This window comes from Azolla caroliniana, unplaced genomic scaffold (genome assembly GCF_043228905.1).
Source record: "Azolla caroliniana isolate FFs.n. ecotype wild unplaced genomic scaffold, voAzoCaro1.0.p SCAF_9, whole genome shotgun sequence".
NCBI lineage: Eukaryota > Viridiplantae > Streptophyta > Polypodiopsida > Salviniales > Salviniaceae > Azolla > Azolla caroliniana.
This window is the reverse complement of record NW_028230444.1, coordinates 13,173,766-13,193,833: the sequence shown is the minus strand read 5'-3', so window position 1 is coordinate 13,193,833 and position 20,068 is coordinate 13,173,766.

Below are 20,068 nucleotides of genomic sequence, written 5' to 3'. Positions count from 1 at the left end.
ATCTAACACGCTGTTTGCCCTAGGTCACATTTATACTAATATGACATTAGGACTATTTACAAATATAGCCCCAATGGGCTCTCAAAAACATATCTACATATATGTCCCTTCATCCAGTGAGAGGTTCTCACCAGGCCTGCAACATCCGGTTGTCACCGGTTCTTCTTTGCCGGGTACCCGTCATCCAGTTCTCACCGGGTCTGCATCATCCGGTTCTCACCGGGTCTTCCTGCCGGGTACTCGTCATCCAGTTCTCGCCAGGTCTGCATCATCCGGTTCTCACCGGGTCTTCCATTGCCGGGTACTCCACATTCGGTTCTCACCGAGTCTTTCGATGCAGGGTACTCGTATCCCATCCGGAGGGACCGAGATCCTAACAAGTTTTTGGCAACCACGATTCCTGCATAAGCGCAACGAACAACAGCGGGAATGGATGGCTAGACCAACAGACGGACCGGTTACGGATCGAGCAAGGAGACTTGTTGAGCGGCTGTGGAAGCGAGAGGCCTTCCAACAGGCGGCGGAAGAGATTCGTGCGGATCAATCATTTTCCAAAGTGATCCGGTGAGTGATCCATTTGCAACAAGATTTCCACCCCGACGAAGGAGGCAACTTAAGTAGTCTTCAGGAAGCGGAATCCCTTCTGCAGGCATTAGCTGCAGGAGAAGGCGATTCAGAACCATAGCAATCATTCCAATTACGGTAGCAGTCACGAGACCCCAGATGGACCGGCGGACGAGGAATCGGATACCTTACCGACACCGGAACCAGAATTGACAGAGCTGGAAGCCACAGACTGGCCAAGGGCTGAGCAACCCCCGACACCCGAAGCAGCGGAGGCAAGACCTCCCACAGAGGAAGCAAGACCTCCCACAAAGGAAGAAAGACCTTCGACAGAGGAGGAGGAGAGACCTTCGACACCACCAGTCCGCATTCCAACACTGGACGACGACATGCCATTTCAATATCCCAAGTATCCGGATGATCTGGATGTAGAGGCCCACATCTATGCATTTCAGCAGACCTAGGAAGCGAATCATGTGTCACAACGCTTAACCGCGGCTGAAGCAGAATGCTGAAAGATGGCAGAGTTCAGCATGACCCTAGAAGGGCCTGCCACCAGATGGCGCCTGATGCAAGATCCCAGCAGCATCACGACGTTTGAGGCATTGAAAACTAAATTCTTACACTTTTTTCACAAAGAGGTGGATCAACGAGAAATGGTCGGCCTATTTTATACCATCTGACAGGAGCCCACGGAGAACATTCAACAATTTGTAATCCGATTCCAAAGAATGCACAGCCAACTCAGTCGGGCACCACCGGAGGAAGAGGCTAAGGCGATATTCCTAGTAGCACTCTGGGAACCCCTACGAACGGTGTGCACAGTCATTGATTTCCGCACGAGTTCCGTCGACCAAGTCATAGACCGAGTCAGGGAAATGGAAAACTCTAGCTCATGGCTGACGATGTGGGCACTCGAACGAACGTTACCAACCGATGGAGACCTCTGATTTCGACAAGCAATTCAATGTACGACTTGCCTGAATGCCGGACACTTGGCGCTGGAGTGCACCATGCGTTCTCAATGCTTGCTTTGCCATTCCAGAAACCACACAATGGATCGGTGCGAGTATAACTTGTTGAATCAGCAAGCGCCACTGGTCCATGAAATCGAACCACGGAGCAACCAGGAGAAGGAAGAAGAGCGTTGGCGGTGAGAGGAGCGTTACCGGCCGGCACAAGATGTCCGGTACAGTGATCGAAGAGACGCTTATGACCGCAACCGGTATGATAGATATGATAGAGATCGGGACTATAATAGGGAACGGAATGAGCGATACAACCGGGATCACTCCCCCGGTTACAACCCACGAAGGGAGGACTATGGAAAGTATGACGGCTGGCCCCGACAGGATTACCGGAACAAAAAGCATTTCAACAAAAAACGGCATTTCAATAAAAAAGGGGATAACCAACGGGAGCCGGGAAAGGGTACACCAAGCACCCAACCAGCAGACCAAGGCCAAGCACTTACAACAGGACCTCAACTAGGTGTCAGAGCGATAGCAGAGTCTAGCAACACCCAGAAGGCTTGTTGCTACTATTGCCGACAAGAGGGACACTACAGTAACCAATGTTTGGCGAAAAGCTACGATAAGCGACCAACAGTAAACATGGTGGTAGCGGAAGTCGCGGACATACAACAAGTGACCACCCGATCAAAAGGAAAAGCAACGGAATGGGAAACCCAAGAAGCCATCCAGAAGCAGGCCACCAAATGGGTAAAGAAGGCAAATGAGCGGAATATGGCAGAACTAGAACAACAAAAAGAGAATCCAGAGGAGCCCACCGGCAATAGCTAGGCGGAAAACCCAACATGGCAGGCATTGCAAGAATGCCAAATCACATTGCCATTAGGTCATCTATTGCAATTAGTACCTCGGTTTACAGAAGGACTGAAGACGGGAATGACTGCGGTCGACACACCACCGGCTCCGACGTTCTTCTCTAATCCGGAGGAAGGACCGATAGTAGTGGACACGAGCAATCCAGCTATCACAACCATCGTCAAGGGACAAGAGCTATCTAGAACGATTAGAAACAGAGGATCAGCCGTGAACATGATTAGCCTCCGGACTTGTAATACCCTAGGAATCCATGACTGGGAGTCGTGCCCGTTTTGGCTCCGGATGGCGGACACAAGTTCAGTAAGACCTACCGGATTGATACGAGACTTGGAAGTAACTATCGGAGGTCACGCATTCCGCATTTCGGCAGTAGTCCTCCAACATAATGCACAAGGAGCATACCCACTGTTGATGGGCCGCCCATGGCTAAAAATAGCGCACATCAAGCAAAACTGGCGGAAAAACATAATTACTTTCCGGCGCGGCAAAGAAAAAGTACGAGTACCTACACAACCACGTTCGAGTACTGGCAAGGAGCTAACATCGCTATATGCGGAATGTGTCAACATGCTTGAAGGATTGGCTAATGAAGAGGTCAATCAGTACTTACAGGAGAATTCGAAAATCGTACCTTTATTTGAAGTTGATGTCGACGAAGCAGTGGCACCATATATAATGCAACCGAAGGATGCCGATGAAGAACCGGATAAAGAAGCCATCAGAGAGTTACGGCAAGCGCAAGAAGCTTTGGAGTATCTCAACGCGTAAAAGCCTCTCAGTTGGAAGAGGTAAACCTAGGCACCGCAGAAGACGCAAGACCGGTTCACATCGCCAAAGAAATGACTCCAGAAAGGAAGACGGCAATGATCACCTTATTAAAGGAGTTTCGGGACGTGTTCGCGTGGTCTTATGAGGACATGTGGGTGCTAGATCCTCAGTTGTATCAACACTAGATACATTTGAGTAAGGATGCCAAGCCGGTGGCGCAACGACGCTACCAGATGAACCCTAACTATGCAGCAAAAGTAAAGGACGAAATCGACAAGAAGGTGACATGGCTGAGTCCGATAGTCGTCGTACTAAAAAAGAACGGAAAAATCAGGGTATGTGTCGACTACCGGAAGTTGAATGCGGAAACGGTAACCGACGCCTTCCAACTCCCTTTTACGGATGGAGTCCTGGATGCAGTAGCAGGTCACGAAGTTTATAGTTTCCTAGACGGATTCAGCGGCTATAATCAGATCCGGATGCACCCCGACGACTAGGGGAAAACCGCTTTTGTTACCGAATGGGGAGTATTTGTTGCCATAGTCATGATGTTCAGACTTAAAACGACGCTAAAAACCTTTCAGTGGATAATCATGGAGACTTTCGGAGAATTTATTCCAGCATTCATGTAGGTGTTCCTAGACGATTTCGCCGTGGTGGGTGAGAAATGTACAGCCGGGAAGGGGAACACCTCCAACACCTCCGACTATGCCTTGAGAAATGTAGGGTTTACTGGTTAAGCCTTAACCCAGCAAAATGCGTGTTCGGTGTGTCAAGCGGTGCATTACTAGGCCACGTCGTTAGCAAGGATGGTATTGCAGTAGACCTGGACAAGGTCAAAGCAATTTTGGAGGCACTGGCACCCACCACAACGAAAGCATTGAGTCGGTTCCTAGGACAAATCCGGTGGCATAGCCGGATGCTCTGGTATCTGGCAGACTTGGCCACACCATTGCATGTTGCGGTGCACCAGACACCATTTCAATGGACAGACACAAAAGAGAAGGCTTACCGAGCATTACAAGTGCTACTATCACAAGCACCAGTGCTGCAACCTCTGATTGGTCTAAAGAATTCCACGTATTCGTAGACGCGTCCGACATAGCAATTGGGGGCGCATTAATGCAGCTTACCGAACCCAAGTGGTACCGGCCCTTGTATTATGCTAGTCGGAACCTATCCCAGGCGGAACGTAATTACTCAACGACGGAAAGAGAAGCCTTGGGCATGATCTACAACGTCACCAAGTTCCGACAATACCTATTGGGGAGGAAATTTTCCTTTCATGTAGACCATTCGGCGCTACTTTACTTGGTCTCAAAAGCATCACTCACGGGTAAGCTGGCCTGGTGGACATTATTATTACAGGAATTTGAGTTCGAGATATTTCATCGGCCAGGCATACAACATGGAGTTGCGGATTATTTGAGCTAGTTAGACTCCGGTGAAACCGATGACGGAGTCCCAGATGAGTTTCTGGATGCAGAGTTGTTTAGGGTCACAACAGAAACGGCAACATATGGTACGGTCGTCAAGGAGGACAAGTGGCTCACTAACATGCACCATTTCTTGAGAACCGGATTACCTCCAAATGAGATGAACAAAGAAGAGCGGAAATGATTAGCAGTACAAAGCCGACACTTCTGCCTACTGCAGGAAACATTGTATCGTAAAGGCGCGGATGGCATATGGCGGCGCGTGGTGCACAACGACGAAAAAGACCAAATACTACACGAAGCACACTGCGGTGTTGCCGGAGGGCATTATGCTGGGGACGCTACAGCAAGGAAAATATGGCAGAGTGGCCTATGGTGGCCGACAACATTAAAAGATGTTGTCTGGCATGCTAAAGAATGTGATTTATGTTAGCGGATGGGCCAACCAATGGAATAGGCAAGAATGCCTCACCAGCCGGTGCTGCCATTGGAACCATTTCAGAAATGGGGGCTGGACTTCGTCGGCCCATTTAAACCACCATCAATGAGAATCGGCAACCGATACGTGATTGTCGCTACGGACTACTGCACTACGTGACAACACCGCAACATCCACGGCAAAGTTTTTATATGAATATATCTGGTGCCAGTATGGATGTCTGATCGAGCTAATCAGCGACCAAGGTGGGCATTTCCTAGGACAAGTGGTGGAGAGCTTGACGACATTCTATGCGGTGGTGCACAAGCGAAGCACTCCGTATTATCCGCAAGCCAACGGATTAGCCGAATCCACAAATAAGATGCTACAAAACATCTTGTGGAAAATCGTCAATGACAACCGGACAGATTGGGATACAAAGCTGCACAATGCACTCTGGACCTACCGGATAGCGTATAAGACAAGTATCAGGACAACGCCTTTCCGATTAGCATTCGTATTGGAAGCGGTAATGCGATCGAATTCCAGGTTCCCAGTTTGAGGTTACAGGTTTGGGAACGCCTAAACAAGGAGTCGGAAACAATCCGGCTAGCAGCACTATGCGAACTAGAGGAACACCAGATAGCCAGCCTGATGCACATGGAACTGGAGCAACGGAGAAGGAAAGCGTTCGTCGATCGACACCGGAAATGTAACGAAAAAATGTTCGTGACTGGCAAGCCGGTACTTGTATTCCAAACCCGGATGGCTAAGATGTCGGGGAAACTACGGTTTCGATGGACCAGACCATATTGGATTACACGGGAGTTTAACGGTTCCTACCAGCTACGGACACTTGCTGGAGAAGTTATGGGTAAATGGATCAATGGGTTTTGACTCAAACCATATGCCAAGAAACCCGTTTGAACAGACAAAGGCTGACACCGAACCGGACACCGGTAAGCAGGACGAGACGATAACTGGTCAAGCAATTGGCAAGCACGGAACCGGTGAAAGGGACAACAATCCGGAGAAGGGTTCATTTGGGCTGGATACGGATTAAGACGAGCGAAATTTAAAAGAAAAATAAATAAATAATAAAGAAAGAAAAAAAGAAAATCAAATCAGATCCAATCAAACCCAAATCTTGCAATGGCCTGAGCGAACGGTCACATGCAATAAAAAGGGAGGAGTGAACGGGCAATTTGAAAAGCAACGTAGTGGGCTATTTATAGCACATTAAAACGCCGCCACGTGGCACTTCATTGCTATTATAGTACACGACGTGCGCATGCGCAAGAATCGAGGCCTTCTCATTTCGCGAACAGAGAATTGCAAACGCACACATGCGATTCAAGATAATCAGATGTGAGCACCGAGAGCCCACTAACGCACCTACCTCACCAGCAACCACCGACTCAGAAGGAGAAATGGACTGCATGGCGCCCTTTGAGGTAGCCAAGAAGTGGTTGAAGCAACACGGATTGGAAGGTTTCTTGAGGATCATGGAGGCACCACCACACAGAGAGGCGGCAAAGGTTGTTAAAGACATCGACACCGAAGTAATCACAGAGGAGGCCATCCGTGCCCTGGCGGGTCTACCCGAAGGCGTCATCTCCACCATAGACAACCCTACCCCAAAGCAGCTCACGAAATACTTTGGTGAGTACTCTCTAGCCAGCAAGGCATATCGCACACAAGGCGGCGAGGATGGCTTATTCCGAGAGATTGCTCGTGTACTCCACGAGTTTGGCCATGTGTACCCTCGACCCCCAGCAATGCCTAGGAACAAAGCCGGTTTAATTATAGCCACATATGAGGGTATACAGGTGGACTAGTCGGTGTTGATCGCCGACGGATTGCGCACGGCCATCAACCTGGTAAGAGGGAAGGATGGTAGGAAAATATGGGCGGCGATGGCGCAATGGCTCACACTGTTAGCACCACCAGTGGAGCCCATCACGTCGAAGAAGTGGGGGAGATCAACCGAAGGAACCCCCAAAATGGCTTCAAAACGGCAGTAGCTATTGGCTGCTAAGGCAACCAAAGGGAAGGAGGCCGACACTGAAAAAACGGCGAAAAAGCGGCCTAACTAGGCAAAAATGCAAGAGGAAACACCGGCACGGCCAATAAAGATTACGTTGCGCCGGCTAGGTCCACAGGAGCAAGAGCCCTTCGCAATGAAAATCAATCTTGGGACTCAAGAGAAGGAAACGGCGGAGGAGCCCAGTGAGCACCTCTAGCGGCGCCAGAAGAAGCGCACTGCAGACCATGTCGGGGAGCAATCGGGTCCAGGGAAGGATAGGACGTTGATACCCCGCACTGATTGCCCAGAGCCAAGGGTGGAATCGGAACCGGTTCGAACAGAACCGGTCACAAAATTCCTTGCGCAGCAGCCTACGCCGGCAAGTCATGATATAACAAGACCTGTGATTCACGAGCCGGTGATTCAGTTGTCTACACCACCAGCACACCAGGACCAACCAGAGCTGGAACGGCCAACTGAGGCACAACTAGAGCCGGAACTGCCAAGTGGTAACCAACTGGAGCCAGAGTTGCCAATCGACGTAACCAAACAAGATCAGCCATTAGCAAGTGCAAAAATCGGCCAAACCTCCGCACGGACACACCAACAAGGCACCGACAGCCAATGGTTGCGGTGGATCGGTGAGCAAATAGCCGGAGTAGTCCATTATATGGAAGCAGAAGACAAAGCACAATTGTACCGGTTGGTAGCCACAACCGGAGAACTAGAGAAGGCCCGGTCAAGGATCCGGAGCTTGGAAAAAGAATTGGCTAAGATGGTCATAACAGGACCCCAGGAACAAGAACCGGTGGCTCCGGTACATGTACAGAATAACGTAACGCCGACAACTATACATAATCATACGACCCCGGTGACAAAAACAATCCCGGAAACAATTACAGCGCAAGCTCAAGAGCTTGACATTCTCAAAGAAGACCTGGCCGCACAAGAAGCATTATGGGTCAGGGAAAGAATTAAAATTGGCGGCGGAGGAAGAACAACGAAAGACTGCCGACAACCTTTGCCAAGCAGAAGAAAGCCTACGGAAGGGACACCAAGCCTATGACCAGCTTAAGGAAGAGAAAGAAAAATTGTTGCAAGAGAAGGATAAACTCCGAAGGATGGTGGAAACAGAGATAGAAAGGCTCAAAGAAGAGCTTCGACAGCAAAAGGATAGGGAAGACTTAGCTCGCCGCCAAATCAATCAGAAGCTGAAGCAGAAAACTGACGATTTTGATCGCCTGCACCGGGATTATAAACATGTCGAGATGGAATACAAGAAGCTCATCACCGACAGCGACCAGCAGCAGGAGAAGATGTTCGAGCTCCGAAACGAAGTGCAACGGGCAGAGATGGCACTAGCGGAAGAACGGGTTGAGAAGGAAACCATACGAGCTGAAGCGGCGCAAGAACGCCTAGAACTCCAGAAGCAACATCATGCGGAACGCGCCACCATGGTCTTACAAAGAGTGCAGACAACTTATTAGAATCAACTGGTGTGCTACAAGGACCAGGAGGTGGTAACTACGAACCTAATCAAACAATTGAAAGATGAACGGCAGGCCGCTGAAGACAAATCAAAGATGAGTGCATTGTACAAGCATGGAAGAATTGAACGAAACGTTTGATTGAAGACAACTCAGTATTATGGTGGTCGAAATGGGCGAAGCATGCTACCGAGCTACAGTTGCTGAGGGCGGACGCAGAAAACCAGCAAAGGGAAGGAGATGAGTTCTATAAGATAGAAAAGGAAGACTTTGCTTCCATGAAAGATGAATAGGCAGATGACTTCGTAGCACTGGCTGATGAACAGATCGCAGTGGTCCGACAACTAGTAGCACAACTGGACGATGATCGGCTAGATAACCAAATCCGGTTTGAAAGTTACGAAAAGGAGAGGCTACGGCAATAGGTGACGAAGAGCACGGAAACAATCAATCTCAGTGATGAAGAGCCATCGTCTGAGCAAAGGCGAACAGAGGCAAGGCTGAGACAAGCCAACCGGATTTAACTCAGGAGGAGCAGCCAAGGGAGGAATATCTGCAACAACCGCCAGCACCGGGAGCCGAACAGAAGAGTCGGAAATTGCGCAGCTGCAAGAGCAATGCCCAAAAGAGCCGGAGATCGCGCAACAGTAGAAGCAACAACAACAGCGAACGGAGCAGCAACAACAACAACATCAACAGCAACACTAGTCCGATTAGCTTTCCGAAGAACCCTTAGAGCCCTCGATTAGAGCATTCTGGATATTTTGGACGAGGATTGAAGGCCGGATAGTGGGATTCGACGTACAAGGTACTGTCCCATGGGCATGCCATGTGTTAGCCAGCTGACAAGGAGTGGAGGATAGTCCAAAATGTGAAAGGAAAGGAATTATCGGAAGCTGTTATTAGAATAGTTAGTAATTAAGTATATTTTGAGAAGTGAATGGACGGACCGGAATTGGTATGCCGATCTGGATCCGGACCGGTTCATATCAGTGTGCCGGTTGGCACCGTTTTGTGTGCATAGCCGGTGATCTATAAAAGGGCCCGATTACATTGTAAATCATGACGGATAATTAATAAAGCTCTATTTTCTTATCTGTGTATTGATTACCATTCTGTGCTATCACTTCCTATCTTACGCGTGTATTAAGATTCATGCTATGTTGCTTAAGTAGCCGATAAAGTTCTGATCAATCATTAGTCTAAGTTACCTCACCATAGCACCCTTTGGGGAAGTGTCTTCCGTAGACACCCTGTGTTAGGCTATTGCCCGGCCCTTAGGAGTAACATCCACCTCGCGAAGAACGCGGCCTACCATTCCCGGACCAAGCACATCCAAAGGAGATATCACTGGCTCCGGGAGAAGGTAGAAGATAAAGAGTTTTCGCTGATGGAGATCCATACGAAGGAAAATGGGTCAGACATGCTAACCAAGGTGTTGTCAATCGACAAGTTGGACGTGTGCCGGAGACAGATCGGACTAACAAGACATCGCATGCTGGAGTGAAGGGGGAGTTTGTTGGGAAACAGGTCCCTCCAGATGGGATCCAGATGAGAATTGGACAAGCCAGATCAAACAATATGAAGAAAGGAACTAGACCGGATGGGTCCAAAAGGAGTGCAGCCGGATTCGGTATGAACCAGCAAATAGGAACATATTAGTAAATATGTTCAAAAGTGACCGTTGAGGTCATATTTGTAAATAGCCCCAAACTTATATAAGTATAAATATAACTAGGGCAATATTGTTACGTGTAGATCATCATTATAATCGTTGCTATCATTATCGTTGTACAGATAGAGAGAGACACACACACACATAAAGCTGCTTCTACTGTAACTGCCATTTGGCGAAGATACAGAGCTCGAGGTCATTGCCTCTGAGTCTCATTCTGTTGTACCCCTCCTCTATAGTGATTCTATTCAGAGTTAGAGAACTCCCATGGTTTTCCCCGATTAGGGTTTCCATGTTAATATCCTATGTCGACCCATTTTGTGTGTACGCGCATTAATCTTTATTCCTATTCTAGTTTTTCTCTTCCATTGTGATTGAGACTCGTTTGTGGCTGAGCATTGTTGGCTACAATAACCTCATACAAATTCAATCGGGAGATAAGTGGAAGAGAGCTTTACACACCCGATACAGGCATTTGAGTATATAGTTATGTCATTTGGGCTCACCAATGCACCAACATTTTTTAGTACATGGCAAATGACATCTATCTAACCATATACCTAGGCTATGTCATCTCCTTTGAAGGAATCTCTATGGATCCAACTAAGGTCCAAATGGTGTTAGAATGGCAGACTCCACGATCGGTGCGACACTACTGCTTTTGTGGATCTCAAGAAAGCATTTACATCAGCCTCTATTCTAGCTCATGTTGATCCACAAAAACCATTTATTATTGAAACAAACGTGTTGATCACGTTCGCGTTCACAAGTGGAAGTATCGCGCATTCCACTTGTAGAATCTTCTTGAAACTATCCAAATATACCCTCTATACAAAAATTGGATGCACTAGTATCACATGTTCCACAACTTCATTAGAATTTGTGTTGAGAGACAAGCTCAACATTCGGTGCGAAGTCCGCAGCGTAACCTAGTGCGTAGATTGGGTGCGTGAAAAAGTATGCACAACAGGGCCGCATCGGTGTGAAAACCGAAGAGGCTGTTAGAGAGTTATTCCTCATAAAGGAATAATTTTGGGAGTTTGTGTAGTCGACTCATTTATGAGCATTCAAGTACTATCAGTACTTGTGTCAGCCCGATTGTCAAGGCTTATATATAAGGTGCTCACTGAGCACGAAGTATGTACAGAACTGAGAATTATTTTGAATTTGATCCATAGTGTCGCTCTGTCTCTGTCTCTCCCTCTCCCTCTCCATCTCTGTGTTTTCTGTGTTTACTGAACTACTTTGCGTTTACGCACACGCTTCCGCACAACTTTTACATGGTAGCAGAGCGCGAGGGTTGAAGTCCTCTGCAGCCGACAATAAAAGCTTGCAACTAAACAGAGTTGAACAATATGGATAGAGGTATGGGAAGCTCGCTACCGATTGAGAAGCTCGATAGGAGCAACTACGCATCTTGCTCGTACAAGATGCACTAGTACCTGCTCGGTCACGGCTACTAGAATTATGTAGAAGGAGCTAATGATGTGGCACCTGATTCGGCTTGGGAACAAGCGGCAAGCAGAGTTCTCTACTGCTTTGCATCTTGTGTGAGCGACCAACTATTGAGCTATATTTGGGATGCTAAGACGCCAAAGGACGCGTGGGCAAATCTCAAAAAGCTCTTCGCCGCAAGCACTACAGCCATGAAGCTTCAACTCAGGCAAGAGTTGAGCAATGTATGACAACAAGATATGTCGGTGGCTGACTACACCACCATGATCAAAGAAATTTGCGATTCACTCGCCTCTGTCAACGTGAACGTCGAGGAGGACGAGATGGTGCAGGTTTGTCTTGGCGGGTTAGCGTCTAAGTTCGGAGCTTTCCAAACAACAGTTTGCACGAGGGAGAATACGCCTTCGTTTTTCGAGCTTTAGTCAATGTTGCTCGTAGAAGAAAACCAGGAGGGTGCATCAACGAGTGCGCACACCGATGGCAAGATGCTCTACACAGAGGATGATAGGCCCCGTGGTCGTGGTGAACGAGGCGGATCGGCGCGCAATGGAGGCGGCCGAAAAGAGAAGAATGGATGGCATAATAGAGATGTCGGAAGCAAACCCGAACCCTCCGGAAGCAGGGGAGTCATGGCAGTGCCGAAAGATGACAAGAGAAGCCGCGTCGGAATGTTGGTATTGTGGCAAGAAAGGCCACAAGGAGAGCGAGTGCTGGAAGAAATAAGTCGATTCAGACAAAGCTGGATCGAGCGGAAGAGACGCAGGAAGGCGTCAGAAGTCGCACTACGCGGAAGGCTCAGAACGAGCCAGAAATGGAATGGGCCCTACCTTCGTAATGAAGCATAAGGCCAACTCAATGTCCGTGAACACCTCGAAATCAAGCTAAGTGTGGTATGTCGATTCCGGAGCATCAAATCATATGACGAGTCACGAGGAATGGTTCTCGTACTTGGAGAAGTCGGAAAAGAAAGGAGTGGTCAAAACGGGAGACGACACTCCTCATACCATCGAACATGTCGGTGAAGTTCCCCTCAGCCACGTCGGGCCGAAAGGGAAGCTAATGAACGTGATGCACGTCCCGACAATAACCAAGAACCTGGTGTCGGTCGGTCAGATCGTCGACCAAGGTATGCAAGTTTGATTCATGCACCTCGGCTCCTTCATAGAAGAGGAAGGCAAAGTGATCGCGCAAGGGTGCCGTGAAGGGAGGATGTTTATCCTCAACACTAATCAAGTCGGAACCACGTTGTACGCAAAAGGACAAAAGGTCGAATCGGATATCGACTTGTGGCACAAGAGGTTCGGCCACGTAAATTTCCCACGGCTTCGTGAAATGCAGACGAAGAACATCATGTTCGGATTGCCGAAATTTCAGGGCCGTAATGCCCAAGTCTGTGAAGCCTGTCAGATGGGAAAACAACACCGACTTCCATTCCCCAATGAGCGTAATCGTAGTCGAAGTCCGCTGGATTTGATCCATTCGGATGTGTGGGGTCCGGCACAGAATGTGATTCTCGATGGAAGCCGTTACTTTGTAACCTTCATCGATGACTTCACTCGGCACATGTGGGCATGCATGATTGAGAAGAAGAGCGAAGTCTTCGCATGTTTCCTGAATGTGAAGAGCCTTGCGGAAAGGGAAATGGGGCGTAAGATCAAATGCATAAGGTCCAATGGTGGGAAGGAGTACTTCTCCAACTAGTTCACATGTTATCTAAAGAAGGAGGGAATGCGACGCAAATTCTCATGTAGATACACGCCGCAGCAAAACAGCGTGGCCGAGCGGAAGAACTGGACGATTGAAGAAGCGGTTAGGGCAATGCTTGAAGAGAAGCATATGCCGAAATTCTATTGGGCTGAAGCCGTGAAGACGACTGTCTACCTACAGAATCAGACTTCTGCTAATGGAGTGTCGCCACATGAGCTGTATTTCGGGAAGAAGCCGAACTTCGCACACTTGAGGATTTTCGGCAGCATCGTGTATGTGCACATGCCAAAGGAGAAAAGGAGGAAACTAGATGCTAAAGCTGAGAAATGTATCTTGGTTAGCTATTCAAATGAGCAGATTGGGTATCAGTGTTATAACCCTCGAACAAAGGAAGTATGAGTAAGCCGCGACGTCGTGTTCGACGAGTCTGCTTCGTGGTACTTGCCTTCACCTCCAGTACCTCAAGACTCCATTCCGATTTCTGAAGAAGAGATCAGCGAGGCTGAATTGCCTCCGCATGATGAGGATGTCGGAGCTCTGAGAGAGTTCGATCTCATTTCAGCTTAGCGGGCCGAATGAAAGGTTGGGCCAAGATGGCCAACCAGATGATGAGATGGCAACTAGTGGAGACTCAGCCGTGATGTCCCCGTGTAAAGAACCGAGGAGATAGTTTACGCGCAAGGAGAATGGCAAGAAGAAAATGTCAGAGTACGATTTCGGCAGCGCCGAGTCAGTTCAAAGCGAATCTGACATCGAGCCGATCGCCGATCGTAAAGAATCCTCTGCGAAAGAGGTCAAAATCGGCCGACAAGGTCGTTAAATCGAGTAATCACGATTTACGCCGATCTACCCGCCAAAAGAACCCCGTAAAAAGGTACGGGTATAATGAATACATGGCGCACCATTATGCGTATATGACGCGAGTGGTGGAAGTGCGTGAGCCGGAGAGCTACGCAGAAGCACCGAGAGACGCAAATTGGCGTGTCACGATGGAGGAAGAGATGCGCGCCTTAACACAGAACGAGACATGGGACCTGGTTGACGCACCGAAGGGTGTGAAGCCGATCGGGTGTCGGTGGGTGTATAAAGTGAAACACAACACGGACGGCTCTATCAACCGCTACAAGGCCCGTTTAGTAGCAAAAGGCTACGCGCAGAAGCACGGCATGGACTACGATGAGACGTTTGTGCCGGTCGCGAAGATGACGACTGTCCGTGTCTTGCTTGCAGTAGCTACGGTGAAGGGGTGGCACTTACATCAGATGGATGTAAAGAATGTGTTCCTGCACCTTGATGTAAAGAATGCGTTCCTGCAAGGTGAGCCTGACGAACAGGTGTACATGATACAACCCCTCAGATTTCTATTTGAACGAAACACCTCGAGAGTTTGCCGACTGAGGAAGTCATTGTACGGACTTAAGCAAGCCCCGCGAGCCTGGAACGCGAAGATTATGCAACAAATACATTGTCATAATATGGCAAGACTCGAACCCATGACCTTATGTTATATGGGTCGAGCTCTTAACCATTATACCATCTATTGTAATACGTAGGATATTATTTTCATTTAAGTTTTGCTATAGGAAATTAATATATATTCCAAATTTCTCTAGAACATTCAGGATTACTCCTAAGAACACTATAAAAAAAGGCACTAGGCAATTTTGAACCAAATTGGTTCAAACTGTGTGACAAGTTGGATTATCGACGACTCGGTCCTTTCCGTATTACTAGTAAGGTTAATGATGTCACGTTCTGCCTTGATCTCCCTCCGGTTTTCCATAGCTCTCTTCTTGAACCTTATAAAGCAAACACTATTCCCGATCGTGTTACACCACCACCGCCCCCGCTTGAGTTGGAAGCCAGCCCAGAGTATGAAGTTGTTGTCGTCCTCGATTCCAAACTTGTTGGCAACAAACTTTATTATTTGGTCAATTGGCTCGGCTATAGTTCGAGCAAACGTACTTGGGAACCCGTCGAGCATGTCGCCAATGCTCAGGATCTTCTTGCTGAGTTCCACCGAAAGTATCCAGACAAACCCAATCCGCAATCAATGCCGACTCGTTCCACTCATCGTCTTAAGGGGGAGATGGTGTCATAATATGGCAAGACTCGAACCCATGACCTTATGTTATATGGGTCGAGCTCTTAACCATTATACCATCTATTGTAATATGTAGGATTTTATTTTCATTTAAGTTTTACTATAGGAAATTAATGTATATTCCAGATTCCTCTGGAACATTCAGAATTACTCCTGAGAACACTATAAAAGAAGGCACTAGGCATTATTTTGAACCAAATTGGTTCAACGCCAGTCTTAAGCCTCATAGACATCTTGTACTTACTCTTACTATAATATATCATCTGTTATCATCATCTCTCTCTCTCTCTCTCTCTCTCTCTTCTCTTCTCTTTCCTCCTCTTAGTACTAATAGTACTTCCCTTCCCTAGCACTAATTCTCTCTTTGTTTTAGTACTATTCCTAACATGCGTAGGATGGATTTTTCGACATCGAAGTCTGACTCTTCATTATTTGTTCGGCCAAGTCGACATGACCCGGTAAGCCTTCTATTGTATATTGATGATTTAGTCATCACCGGTGCGGATCTAGAAGAAATCCGCCGCGTAAAGTCTCAACTTGCGGCATCATTCAAAATGAAGGATCTCGGAGACCTTCATTACTTCCTCGAGATCGAAGTGATCCGCAACCCTGAAGGCATATTGATCAGTCAGCGTCATTACGCTCTGAATATGCTCTTCAAGTTCGGGATGGCAAATTTTAAGCCCATCTCAACCCCTCTGGACAGAAACGTAAAGCTTCGCCGAGATTCGGGAAAGGCGTGCGACTCGACACGGTTCCGACAATTTGTCAGCAGCCTTATCTATCTGACGATTACTCGGCCGGATCTTAGTTATCTAGTCGGCCTAATCAGTCAATTCATGTCGCAGCCTATGACCGAACATCTTCAATGCGCGCAAAGGATATTGCGATATGTAAGTGGCACGAAAGACATGGCATTGCTATATCGCGTAGGCGTAGCCGAACAGTTAGTCAGCTACACGGATGTCGATTGGGCCGGCAACGCTAGTGATCGTAAATCCACATCCGGATACGCCTTCTCGTTAGGAAGTGCGGCGATCGCGTGGAGCAGAAAAAAAGCAGCCGACAGTAGCACTGTCCAGCACGGAGGCCGAATATCGAGGGGTGACTATCGTTGCGTGCGAAGTCATTTGGCTGAAACGGCTATTATGAGATCTGCAGGTAAAGGTGTCTGATCCGACGACGATCTATTGCGAGAACCTCAGTAGTATCCACCTTACAAAAAACCCTGTGTTCCACACTCGGACCAAGCACATTGAGGTACATTACCATTTTGTTTGTGAGTGTGTCCTTTCAGGAGAAGTCAAATTGGTGCATGTTTCGACTGATCGGCAAATTCTTCACAAAACCTCTTGGTCTCGACAAGTTACGACATTTCTTGGGTGCGTTTGGGTTGCGTCACCTCAACACGCCGAACTTGAGGGGGAGAAAGGAAGAACAGGGGGAGCATGAAAGGAGCGGAGGTAAGCATCACGACGGAAGTGACCAAGATGTGGAGTCGGATGGAGAATTTGACTTCGAACCGGCTGAAGAAGCCGACGACGGAAGCAAGGGCCGTAAGCATAAGAAGGAGCCGAGGACAGCCGAAATAGGGGGAGATAAGGCCAAGACTAAGACGTGGTCGGATGTTGTCAAGGGCTTGAAGATTGAGCACAAATTAGAGACAGCCAATTCGGATGAGAGTGAAATTGAATCGGAAGAGTTCGATTCAATCGGTATGTTCGATTCGGATATACCGAATCAACTGAAGGCCATGCGGAGAAAAGGGCAGCGAAGGACGCGTCGACACCGCGACAACAAGGGAGCTGAGAAGGGCCGAATGAGCAGACAAGCGGACCGAAAGGGTCGAAGCGCGCGGAATCGAACGGGTCGAGGAGCGCGAGCGAGGCGTGAAGCCAGAAGGAACTGGAGCGTAGATCTGGCGGAGCAAGGGGAACCTCAAGTTGAGCTTGAGGGGGAGTGTTGAGAGACAAGCTCAACATTCGGTGCGAAGTACCCAGCATAACCCAGTGCGTAGACTGGGTGCGTGAAAAAGTACGCTCAACAGGGCCGCATCGGTGTGAAAACTGAAGAGGTTGTTAGAGCATTATTCCTCGTAAAGGAATAATTTTGGAAGTTTGTGTAGTCGGCTCATTTATGAGCATTCAAGTACTTACTGTCAATACTTGTGTCAGCCCGATTGTCAAGGCTTATATATAAGGTGCTCACTGAGCACGAAGTATGTACAGAACTGAGAATTATTTTGAATTTGATCCATAGTGTCGCTCTCTCTCTGTCTCTCCCTCTCCCTCTCCATCTTTGTGTTTTCTGTGTTTACTGAACTACTTTGCGTTTACGCACACGCTTCCGCACAACTTTTACAATTTGCAAATATAAAAATACATGATAGGTCTACGAGTGAAGATCATTAGAAATCATGCAAGTTTGGACGTTTTGATAAGTTAATGTAGGCATAATAAAGTTCAACAATGGCTCAATATGTCACTAATGTGCGACATGGGAAACACTAAGTTAAAGACTTATATTAATTTGGTGAGTTTTACAAAAATATGAGGTGTACTTGTAACCAGACTAATAAAATGAGTTATAATTTATACTTTGACCCATACTTGCATGTATATAATTTGGTAGTCAGCAATGCATGCGGTGAAACCAATGTCATAAGTCTACTAACCAATTATATAAAAATAAAATTGAAACATATAGAAGATTATAAAAAATAGAATCCACCAAGTAAAACCTAAAATTTGTATTAATAATGTGAATTCCAAACAATACATTTCGCATTTTTAAAAGAGTCTATTACATAGCAAGCAAATTGTCAATGTCATTTTCTTCATCATCCTGTATAGAAGTCTCTTCGGCTATACGTGCATTGGCTTCCCTTGTTAGCCAAGCCAACGAAATATCTTCTATAAGCTCATCATCAAGCTCTATTAGCTCCCCCAGTTCCCCGGCTAACGGAGGAATAGGCTCTCGCGAAGCAGGTTGAAACCTTTCAGTATCAGCGAGGTTCTTTGCACCAACCTCCTCGTCCTGGTCTGGGCACTCCCACAAAGCCTTAATCCTCATGTTTATAAATATAACTTGTTCCTTGTCCTTCTCCAATGCAATTGTGTTTCTGAGAGATTCAATGCACATCCAGACGTTGTCCCTGTGAAGAAAGTAATAAGAAGAATTAGTTCTCAAACAAAAAAGATTCAGTATTGGTTATCTCAACATCGTTAACCTAGTTCGAGGAATACCTGTGCCAGAAAAGAGGTCTAATATCCAATCTCCTTCTACAGAAAACATCTCGATCAAGCGCATCATAAGTCGTTGAGGTTTTTGGTATGGGTTGACAAGTCCCCGTTCTGTCGTGGTGACATGTCGCAATTTCCGTGTCACTGCTGGATATACCAACAGATTTGAACCTCCCACTTCATTAGAATGCTCCTTGATTCTTTGTTTCTTAATTTCATCGAAGTAGCCAACAGTAATGTATTCAATGGCATTAACAAACTGAAAGGTTGGCCCTCTATTTACATTGGTCTTTATCCTATAACAAATATTACATCGAGTTAAGAATAGATTGAACAATCTTAAGAAAGGCAATATAGTGAACAAGACATATAAATAATCCTTACCATGCAAGGTTCTCGATGCCATGGCAACAAGATCTCAAAGCTTGAGCTACCGAGTACCCTTGGTCCATACTATGAAAGACAACTATTCTCCACAAGGATGCAGTCGTGAGCTCAGCAAAATTCTTGACCATCTTCTCTAACTGTTTAAACCTAAACGGCTCATTGTCGTATGATGACCCTGCCATTCGAAATCCGTATGGAATATACACAATCATTAGCATATATTCCGTCTTTGGCACTTTTTGGATCATGTCAACGACATCGCCGCAAACCACGTTGTAGTAAAGATCTCTCGTAATATCCTTTTTGTGGCTAAATTTTTTGAAGGAGCCATCTTCCTCAATTTCGTACGCCTTGTCTAAGCGACGATCCTTTTCTTTTCTGGCTCTCTCGAGATGTGCAAGGAAGGATGTCGGGAAATCGTGTATATCCTTAACTTCTCCTTGTTTCTTGCCACGATACCGTTTCTAATAGAAGCAATAAGACATCAAGTATTGTTACACAACCTCTACATATGAGGAAAGCTTAATGAAAAACCACCAATACTAACCCAATTTGAATGCAATAAAATACTCGGATAACGCCTTATATGAAGACATTAGAGGATAATCCTTGGTCACTTGTTCCCAAGTTATACATCCAAGTTGTTTCATCATAACTTCTTGTATCTTCATGTACACCTTATGACTGTGAAATTAGAAAACGAGATTAGAACTTTCAATTGCACCATATTGAATTCAGTATCACTATTTGAAATACTTATTGAACTTAGTGACCATTTCTTTAAGGCTTAAATCTTTCGCCACAACCCTTGACAAAACAGACACAAGAAGCTGCTCGTCCTTAATACCTTGCATCGCTCTCCATAGAGACAACTTCATGTCGCCAGCCGCTTCTTCAATTGTCAAATCAGTTTTCTTAGCCGCTTGTGACTTTAATTCTAGTTGAGGGTCTA